Source organism: Hevea brasiliensis, chromosome 4, assembly GCF_030052815.1.
Source record: "Hevea brasiliensis isolate MT/VB/25A 57/8 chromosome 4, ASM3005281v1, whole genome shotgun sequence".
Classification (NCBI taxonomy): domain Eukaryota; kingdom Viridiplantae; phylum Streptophyta; class Magnoliopsida; order Malpighiales; family Euphorbiaceae; genus Hevea; species Hevea brasiliensis.
Window position 1 is genome coordinate 53637471 of NC_079496.1, and position 11900 is coordinate 53649370.

The following is an 11900-nucleotide window of genomic DNA, read 5'->3' on the forward strand; positions in this document are numbered from 1 at the left end:
AAATTGTGAAAAATTGTTTGAATGACATTGATGGATACTTATTGCTTGAAAAGCATTGTAAATGATTTGAAACTGTGGAAAAACTGATTTAGTGTGATTTGTGAAAATTGAAGTTAATTATGAATTGTGTTGCCATTTTGTGAATGAAATTATGACTTTGGAAATTTATTGGATTCTCACGAATCATTTGAATAAAATGTTTGGAATTGATTTTGTGTTCACACTTAGCATGACAGTATCATATCATTCCTTCTCCATTTATGGGGTTGTGATTGTTTATTTTCCTTCTCCATTTATGGAGTCGTGATCGTTTATTTTTCTCCCTCTCTGGTTTACCAGTTGAAGTGATCGGATGAGTACTCATTATATAGCTAGCTCCCTTCCTCATTGATTTTGATTAGTGGGGTTGTGATTGCTTTGTCGTGGTGTACAACGCGGCATTGATCGGAAATTTGTGTCATGGCTTAAGTTGTGAATGAATTGGCAACACTGTATTCTTAACTTATTCGACTAAATTGTGTTGTTATGCGATTTGATAATTTGTGAAATGAAGTTTAAATTCTTATTGACATTTACTGTCTTTCGAATTTAACTATGTTTTGATTATTGAGATTTATTGTGATAATGTGTTAAATTCCTTATGACAGTATTGTCTTGAATTTAACTATGGTTTTTAAGTATCCACTATTTATTTGAATTATGAATTGTGATTTAAATTTGTATTTAGTTAATGTTGTGCACCACTAAGACATTGTTTCAGCGATAGCTTTTTATTGCTGTCGCAGGTAGACAGACAGACAGTGCAGCAGACTAGGCTGCTAGTACCTCCAGCGAGAGACTACCGGGTATAATGAGTATACTAATATTTTGTATTTTGTAATGTAATGTATGTTCACTGTATGTACATATGGTTGTTGGTTTTGAGCAGTTGTAAATAAAAATTGTACATTGAAGTTGCAAAATAGTTATGAGTTATTTTGGCTTGTAAAAATTGTATTATATTTCTTTTACCTCAGTCTTTGAAAAATCACTGTGGATTTGAGTTGAGAAATGTGTTGTGTTGAGAAATATGTTGGAGTTGAGATTTGGAAATCTATTGAAGTGCTTTTTACAGGTTTTCTGAAGAACTGTTTTATCCAAAATACAGATGGCACTCTGCCAAAATTTTTACAGAAACTCCAAATAATTCAAATGTGTTAGTTCTATCACTTCAGTTCAAAAAGGTTTTTAACACTTGTAAATAGTGCTCACCCCTGTAAAAGAAGTAAGAAAAGTTTATAAAATCCCTTGTAGTGTATTTAATGGATTATCAGTAGACGGAGTTGGTAATTCATTAGGTATACTACGGGATCATGTTATGCCTTACAGAGGGGTAGGGTGTGACATGTTTTAGTGGTATCAGAGCAAAGTTTTTAAATTCAGTTTTCACCTGTTATTTGAATATTCTTTCTTCATAGTACAACTGCTCAATATCATTATTTGATACATACAGTACATTACATTATAAATACGCACTAACGGGAGGAAATCTCCTTGTGTTATTTGTTCAGGAGATCTAAAATCCTCGCATTGACTATGGAAGAGGGTGATCGTTCAGTCGATCAATCTATTGAGGCTGAGGTGCAAGGGGATGCCCCAGGCCTACATAATATCAGTGGTTCAAGACACCAGCCCTGCGATCGCAGCTTCGCTCGATTCGCTCAACAGATGGCTGCAATGTTCCAACAAATGGCTGGTAATGTGCCTACTCAAGTCCCAATACAGACACCAGTGGTACAACCACAGTCTCCTACTAAGCAGTATGACAAATTGATGAAGTATGGGGCTACAGAGTTTAAGGGGACAGTAGATCCTCTAGAAGCTGAATAATGGTTAGAGAGGATGGACAGGGTATTCAAGAAATTGCATTGCACGGAAGAGCTCAGATTTGAATACTCAGTGTCTTTGCTACAGGGGGATGCTTATGACTGGTGGAAAACCATTCCCCATAGTCTGGTAGAACCTGCATTGTTAACATGGAATGACTTCCTCAGGGAATTCAGACAGAAATATGTCCTTGATGCTTATGTAGACCAGAAGCTGCAAGAGTTCCTAAGTCTGAAACAGGGGGGTAGATCAGTGGTGAGTTTACTTTCTACCAGCAGGGAGAGATGCAAGAGGTTTGAAACTGGCTTGAAGCCCAGTATCAGATTACAAGTAGTCGGCTTCAAACACACTAACTTCTCTGAACTTGTTTCTCAAGTCCTAGAGTTGGAAAGAATTGAGTTTGAAGCTGCTCCTGAGAAAAAGAGATCAGAGAAGACAAAGAAAGAGGAAAAATCTGTAGAACAGAGTTCCAGTGGTCCCACTGGAAAGAGGAAGAACTATGAGGGACACAACAGAGGTGGCAAGAAGTCTGGTAGGGGAAGACATTCAGGACAGAAACCTCCTCTATCTAGTCAGCAGAGTACCGGAGGTTCCTACCATTCCCGCCAATGTGAAAATTGTGGAAGATATCATGGTGGGATATGCTATAAGGCTATTGGAGCCTGTTATAACTGTGGAGGCACAGGACATTTTGCCAAGGACTGCACCAGTAGTCGCAGAGTTGGACCACCTCCTACTACTGCAGAAGGGTCAGTTCAGAGCCTTGTCACCAGAAGCTCACAACCACCTAGCAGAGGTAGAGGCAGGGGTAGAGGTAGCCCAGCAGGCAGCCAAGGCACGGTAAAACATTCAGAGCAAGACAGTGCTCCGGTCAGAGTCTATGCAATGAGACAGAGGGAAAATGCCGAGACATCTAACGTTGTGGCTGGTACCTTCTCAACTTTTAACCAAGATGTGTTTGTGTTATTTGATCCGGGTTCTACCCATTCTTATGTGAGTGCTAGCATCATTGATTGCATTGCTGTTCCATGTACAAAAATGGACTTTGAGGTGCTAGTAACAAGTCCGCTAGGACAGGAGGTCAGGGAAATAAATTTTGATACATTAGTGATTAGTCCTTTAGGATAGGGATTGTGATAATAAGTGAAATTAGTTTTGGAAGAGTTTATCGGCGAAAAGTATTTCCTGACACACCATAAATTATAAAGCTAATTGGCAAGCCTATTTAATGTAAAGCAAGAGGACGTAAAAGTAAGTTACAGTAATAGAATTGCTCTAGATGAAGGCAGAGATGTTACTGTTAGTAATTGTTAATGGATATTGTAATTAGAATAAGTTCGGATATCAGTGAATTCGAAAAGGACAAAGGATAGGAAAGTTTGATCTATTGGGATATATTGTAGTAACTATGCAATGTTCTTGATTGTTTATACTGTAAACTGCGGATTACAGTACTAACTTGAGATTATTGTGTAGAGCTACATACTATCTGATAGTACACCTAGATGAGGATAGTTGCCAACGGCATCTGTTTTTGTATAGTTATGCCAGGACATAATTTAATTGTTAGAAATAAGTTTGAAAATCCTACTTAGGGATCTAAAACTCAAAAGTTAGAATATAGAAAGGTTATAGTTCAGTACAAAAGAAAGTAAGTTATAAAATATTAACAGATAAAAAGAGTTATGGAAGTAGAGATTTGAACAGTTGATTCATATATAACAAAGAAATATTACTAATGTGAGGAAGACTATGGACCAGAATGGTCAGAGGACCAATGACTGATGAATGATTCTAACATGACCTCAAGGGTCATTCAAGAAGCAATGTGAACCGAAATATTAGACAGCATAATAGTAAGAGGAGATTGGTGTTATCCAAACAAATTAAATATTGTATTAGATTGTTAAAAGTCTTATACAAATTTGAAAAAAAAAAAGAGAGATTATACGATCATATAGAAAGGAGAAAATAAACGTATGACTATTGTAAGATGGCTATTGGGTAAAATTTCGTGGACGAAATTTATTTAAGGGGGGGAGAATTGTAACACCCCTAAGTTCGGTAGTGCGTTCTGCTGCTCCGGTGACCAGTGTTGTCCGGACAGCTAGGATGCCTAGAATTACACTTTGATATGAGTGAGAAGACATAAAATAATGAAATACAAGAAAAGAAAATACAAGAAAAACAAAGGAAAAATAATAGCAAAGAAATGTGATCAAGTTAAGCGAGCCGGGAACCCTAACGATGGGTGACCGCACCGGGAAGTCACGGCGTGGATCGTTGACTAGCTCGGATCATGGAACCCTGAAAAACATTTTTAGGACTTAAATAGACCCTTATTGAAGAATAAATATCATTAGAAAGATCAAAGAAAAATTAAATAATTAGTACAAAGAAAAGTGAGAAATCGAAAAATAGACAAAACCCGTTGTTACCGAAAAATCGGGAATGCAACTCGAACAGGGGCATTATGGTCATTTGACACCCCGAATTGTCTTTTGACCTAAATGTCCATTAAAAATAAATGATATTACACTTAGAAAATAAAATGAAAAATTAATTTGGTGGTACCTAAAGTAAATAGTGAGAATTAAGGGTTTAATGTGGAATAAGTGAAAATTAAGCTTATTATATGATTTAAATTTTGTGAGTGGACCACTAGGGATTTAATTAAACACTAAATGGCAGCTGTAATTCCATTATCCAAGTTGAAACTCCATCTTCTCCAAGTGCTCTCAACCTAGCCGAATTGAAGAAGGATAAACCTCCATTGCCGTTTTCTTTAAGCTTCACCTAACCTCTCCATTTCACCTCCAATCACTTAGAATTCTTCATTAAAGATTGTCTACACATCATAAGGAAGAGCTTGATACCAAAATCAAGAAGTTTAATCAAGGTTTGGCAAGTCCCAACCATAGGTAAGTTTACATTTTTGAATATTGCTTTGTTAAACTTTGTGTACATGTTATGGGTGTTGGATTTGTGAAGAAAATTTTCAAGTTTGAGAAGTTATTGATATGTTCATTTTGGGACAGCCATGGAGTTATGTATTTAAGGAAATATTTATACATATATTTGATGAGAAATGATGTTGATTAGGGTGATTTAATATCCTAGTAAATTATTCCGCATGTATATGGTGATTGTGCACTTGGAATGGAAATTGATGAATTGTAGGACACTTTGGCATGGTGAAGATTTTCGGCAGCCTTGGTACTTTTGGATAAATGTATGTGTTTATGAAGGTATTGGCAGAATATTGACATTGAGGATTGATGGATATGTATATAGAGTGATTGTGTAAAGTGTATGTAAGAATTAGTAATGTTTAGGTTTATATGTGATTGTACTTAGACTTTGTAAATTTGAGTTTTAATTGGTGTATTGAGGATAATTGTAATCTGCCCAAAGTAACTTTAAAGTGAAGTGGTATATGGTTTTGGTAATGTACCAAAACAGAATTGGTAAGCGAAGTGGACATATAGTAAGATAAATGTGTCATTGATGTATGTTTAAGCAAGGTAATTAAGGGCAGTATGCATTTTAGCCTATAACTTTAAATGTGTAACCTCAATTTGTATGAGACCAAATGGAGGTGAAACTAGGCACAAAATGTGTCAAGTTTCATTGAGAAAGCATACCAAAATTCTGCTTGCAAGGTGACATGAAAAATGACCAATTCGGATTAAGTGCAAGTGAGGCCTGAAAACTGACTATTTAGGCAGCAGTTAGTGTTTAGGCCATAACTCACTCAAAATAGGTCCAATTGACCTGAAATTTTAACCATGAATAAGACCCATGCCTACAAGTCTTATGAAGACACCAAAACCCAGAAATGACCATAAGCAAGTCAAACAGCTTGCACAAGTTCAGGTCCAAAAACTGGCCGAACCAAAGTTGACCAAATTGACCTAAAATTGACCTAATTTGATGCCATTTGACCAGCAATAGTATAATGACCATAACTTGGTCTACTTAACTCATAATGACCTAAAATTTTGCCCCGCGTTCCATAAGACATAGATCTACAAGTTTGTAGTTTTAACCGAAACCCGAAAACTGAGGGAACTAGGTCGTCCGGCTAGGTCAAACTAGTATCCCGGAATCCAGCAAGTTGCATTAAAATGCACTAAACAAGGAAATGAGTTTGGTAAAACGTACCAACCCTAAAACCCTATCGAATGTGATATATTAATGACACTAAAACCTAATTTACCTAAAACGCATCGAGGGTCGGTATATTAGGTGATTGAGCAAATAATAGCCTTCAGTGAATTAATTATCGAACATTATCTTTAGAGACAATTTAATTTAGTACTGAAACACTTCAAATTGTGTTTCTCAGTTACCAAAGACTCAGGAAAAGGGAAGGAAACACTGAGTCCAGACCAGGAGACAATTATCAGAGGTTTGTACACAACTAGTTTTCAACTGATTTTGCTCTGAATAATATTTCATGTGATTAATTGTATGTTATTGTTTTAAATTGTGTTTGTGCACAACAGTTATTTCTTTTGAATTTTTCAATTGAAATAAATTATGACTATTTGAATATTATTATTTTCAATTATGGAAATGTGTTTGAATGGATACTTATTTCTTGAAAAGCATTGTAAATAGTTTAAAATTGTGAAAAATTGTTTGAATGACATTGATGGATACTTATTGCTTGAAAAGCATTGTAAATGATTTGAAACTGTGGAAAAACTGATTTAGTGTGATTTGTGAAAATTGAAGTTAATTATGAATTGTGTTGCCATTTTGTGAATGAAATTATGACTTTGGAAATTTATTGGATTCTCACGAATCATTTGAATAAAATGTTTGGAATTGATTTTGTGTTCACACTTAGCATGACAGTATCATATCATTCCTTCTCCATTTATGGGGTTGTGATCGTTTATTTTCCTTCTCCATTTATGGAGTCGTGATCGTTTATTTTTCACAATTTATAGTTTACCAGTTGAGGTGATCGGATGAGTACTCATTATATAGCTAGCTCCCTTCCTCATTGATTTCGATTAGTGGGGTTGTGATTGCTTTGTCGTGGTGTACAACGCGGCATTGATCGGAAATTTGTGTCATGGCTTAAGTTGTGAATGAATTGGCAACACTGTATTCTTAACTTATTCGACTAAATTATGTTGTTATGCGATTTGATAATTTGTGAAATGAAGTTTAAATTCTTATTGACATTTACTGTCTTTCGAATTTAACTATGTTTTGATTATTGAGATTTATTGCGATATTGTGTTAAATTCCTTATGACAGTATTGTCTTGAATTTAATTATGGTTTTTAAGTATCCACTATTTATTTGAATTATGAATTGTGATTTAAATTTGTATTTAGTTAATGTTGTGCACCACTGAGGCATTATTTCAGCAATAGCTTTTTATTGCTGTCGCAGGTAGACAGACAGACAGTGCAGCAGACTAGGCTGCTAGCACCTCTAGCGAGAGACTACCGGGTATAATGAGTATACCAATATTTTATATTTTATAATGTAATGTATGTTCACTGTATGTACATATGGTTGTTGGTTTTGAGCAGTTGTAAATAAAAATTGTACATTGAAGTTGCAAAATAATTATGAGTTATTTTGACTTGTAAAAATTGTATTATATTTCTTTTACCTCAGTCTTTGAAAAATCACTGTGGATTTGAGTTGAGAAATGTGTTGTGTTGAGAAATATGGTGGAGTTGAGATTTGGAAATCTATTGAAGTGCTTTTTACAGGTTTTCTGAAGAACTGTTTTATCCAAAATACAGATGGCACTCTGCCAAAATTTTTACAGAAACTCCAAATAATTCAAATGTGTTAGTTCTATCACTTCAGTTCAAAAAGGTTTTTAACACCTGTAAATAGTGCTCACCACTGTAAAAGAAGTAAGAAAAGTTTATAAAATCCCTTGTAGTGTATTTAATGGATTATCAGTAGACGGAGTTGGTAATTCATTAGGTATACTACGGAATCATGTTATGCCTTACAGAGGGGTAGGGTGTGACATAGAACATTTGGAAAAATATTTAAACTAAAGTGAGGAACCATAATTAACTCAAATATTAATAAAAAAAATTTAGGAAAAATTTTAGAAATAAAATACAACCAAGTTAAATGAGTCGATGCCGTAGAGATGGGTAACCCAGTGGGAAGTTGCGGTCCTCGCAACTAAGAGCCCTAGACCCGAGGGAAAATTCATAAAATAATTTTTAGGACTTCAGAGAAGAGTCATTGAGGTTTCTAAGGCATTAGAATGCCAAGAAAAGGCTTAGAAAAATTGTTCAATTGGTACAGACAATTTTAGTCTGTTAAGCCAAACGAAAGGCATTTTGGTCATTTCGTCTTCAGAGATGATTTTTGACCGACTTGTCCAGTTAAGTAAATAATTATCATGACACAAAATGTGAATAAATATTGCTAAAAATTTAATTGAAAATGAGTAGAAAATAAAAGGAAAGAAAATGAAAGAAAATGGGAATTTTGACATCATAATGATGTCATTAAAACAATTTTAACCAATCACATGATGACACACGGCTAGCACTCACTTAAAATAAATAAATGGGCAGCAAATGAAAGAAAAAAAAATTAGAATTCCTTATCTTCTTCCTTTGGCCGAACCAGCACCTCCACCCTCTTCCTCCATTAATGCTTTTTCAAGCTTTGGTTCACCCATTAAACTACCTCAAAACCCTAACTTGCCTTCTTTAAAAATTATTCCTACCACTAGAGTAAGCCTTGGGCAGCAATTTAAAAGGAAGAAAGTAAAGTTTTTAAGTCTTGAAAAGTGCCTAAGTCAAGGTTAGTACCAATTTCTTTTAAAAATTTTGTGTATGGCTGCCATTGAACATGATTTTGTTGTTGTAAACCATTGATTGTATGTGTATGAAAATTTTAGTTGTTGGGGTTAGGGTTTGGACACAAACTTGAGACTTTGTTCATGTAAGGATGAAAATAAGTTTTAATAGTCAATTAGTGACCATTTGAATGTGCATGATGAGGAAATGAAGTGAGTTGAGACTTGGCATTTGTGTATGGGTAAGCTGCCTTGGCTGGCTTGCAGGACTGAGCATGAGTCCAGCAGGTTTGGGCAGCTATAATGGAGTTGTAGAGGTTTAATTGGTTCAAGGCCAATTGGACATGAAACTAGACACATAATGGCACAACTTTGGTAAAGAAACCCTGCCTAGAAAACCAAACTAAGTTGGCCTAAAAATTGCCCTAATCCGGGTGACTTGCATTCTACCTGGGCAAAATGACCAAATGAACAATGTCCATTCATTTGGTCATAACTCAGTGTAGAAAGGTCCAATTGACATGAACTTTTACCAACAGAAAGCTGAGAAATAGACCTACAACTTTTATGAAGAACACAAATCCAAATTCTGACCATAACCTAGTCAAATTGCCAACCAAACTTAGGTTATGAAATCCGGCAAAACCAGTTTTGCCCAGAATTTTGGATTCTGTCTAATTCGGCCACCTATGGTGTTTAGGCCATAACTTGAGCTACAAAACTCCAAATGGAGTGATTCAAAAAAAGAAATGTAACTAGACAAAATAAGGAACAACTTTTACGAAGATAATTTTGCCAAATTCCTACTGTACAAATGACCAATGGAACAGTAAATATGAGGCTTGAAATTTGAAAATTTTGAATAACTAAAACTAAGCTTAGAAATGGTATTGGCAAGCAATACCAACAATTTTAGAATGCAAAATGTGGTATGTTGGGAGTATTAGAACCAATGTACCTATTGTCAATGCAAAAGTCAACATTTTAGTTGACTAATGAAATGAATGATAACACCTAAACTTAAATTTCAAGAATTGTACAATTTAAAAGTGTAACATGCCCTAGTACACCTAGCAGGATTAGTTTGGATAGGTTGGCATGCCAATAGGGTTCCGTTAGCAGTACTGCACATGGCATTATGCCATTCTGTGATTTCATGGCTTTTAGCCATTCTGACATTGTAATGATACTTGGCCTTGTGCCTAATATTTATTACAGCTCATCAGCTGTTTTGTTGCACACCGGGAGATACATATGTGACTGATGGTGTGACAGTCCAAGGTACTTGATACCCAGTGCCAGTTTACCCATTTATCCAGTCCAGTCATCCAGTATAGGTTACTTGGGCAACAAAAAATGAAAGTGAATAAATTTAATGAAATTATGAATATAACAAGTACAAAATAAATAAGATTACTAATAATGATCGAAAAATTGTCTGCATAAGACATCAGAACATGTACTTCATATTTATTTTATGTTATTTCTTTTTATTTTATTATTGGCACCACTAAGCATTATTGCTTAGCGCATTGCTTTTTGCCACGCGTAGGTTTTGGAGAGACCGACCGAGAGCCCAGTAGACCACAGACTGGGTGAGACCTTCTGTAGCTCTACATAGTGTCCGTGTCACCTCACCGTCATCAGTGCATTAGTAGGACACTAAGTTTTATTTTGATATTTTGTAATTAACTTTTACTTTCTCATGTGAAATTGAAACTCATGTAATATATTTTGTTATTAATGTAAATAGTGAAAATTGTGCTTCTGAATGAAAAAGTGAATATTTATTGATGACTTTTACATAAATATCATATGAAATGAATGATTGAGAAATGGAAATGTTGTTGAAAAATATTGAGATTTTATTGATGAAATGGAGTTTGGGATTGATTGAAAATTTTAGAAGTGTTTTTCACAGGTTCCGAAGAACTGTTTTCTCTATTTTTAGCCGGTACTCTGCCGGATTTTTTATAAAATTTGTGGAACCTCAAATAAATTGATGTTTTCCATAAATGACTTAAATAAATTATACTTCACCAATTGTACTTCATAACTATGATAAAAATAAATAAGGAAGGATAAAAAGGATTAAAAAAAAAAAGGGTGTTCCGGTACACTGTGTGACATAACTTACTCGGCTATATTATAGACGGGTAAGGGGTGTCACATATCCTATGCATGCAAATTGAAGGATTAATTCCTTTCAGGTCTTCTATTTTATACCCTATATGTGACACCCCTCACCCGTCTACAGTGTGACACCCCTCACCCGTTTACAGTGTAGCCGGGCAAGGTATGCCACACAGTGTGCCGGAGCACTAATTCACATTTCCATTACAATTTACCCTTTTTTATTCATTAATTTACAATTTTGATTAATCTGAATTTTTTTGAATATTTTATAGAAAATCTGGCAGAGTGCCGGCTATAAATTGGAAAAACAGTTCTTCTGAACCTGTTTAAAAGACACTTCCAATATAATTTTCAAATCTAGAACTCCATTATACACACATCTCAACTCAATGTCAAAATCTTAACACTATTTTCAGAATTTTTCTATTCACATCATTACTTGAAGCACATTCGTGAATATTTCTCAACATTTCATTTTTCAAAATAAAATACAGAAAATTTCAATAACATGAAATTTCATATCTTTACATTATCACATAAGTTCAAGAACTTGGAATTACAATCAAAATTAATACAAAATTCAAAATACAAAATGCCACCTAAAGTCCTAATGTCCTACCAAGTGCACTGTAGATGTGAGGTGACTCTGGACTCAGTATGCAGCTTTGAAAGTTCACCCGGTCTGATGTCTGTTGGGCTCTCCAGTTATGTCTCCAGTACCTGAGCATGGCAAAAGCGACGCGCTAAGCAATTCTGCTTAGTGGTGATAATATAAAATAAAATAAAATAACTAAAATAATATAAATATGCAGAATGTATATTTATATTTTAGGTAGATTTAATTTTTGGCATTTATTACAGTATAATTTGATTAAAATTTTGTATGATTCATTATCATTGCCTGAGTAACCCATACTAGTCGGCTGGACTGGATAAACGGGTAAACTGGCACTGGGTACTAAGTACCTCGGACCATTATACCATCAGTTACATTGTGTCCCCCGGTGTGCAACAGAACAGCTAATAAGCTGTAATAATTTTCAGGGATAAAACCCAAGTATAACAACTCAACCAACATAGCCAAAGGCTATTATGT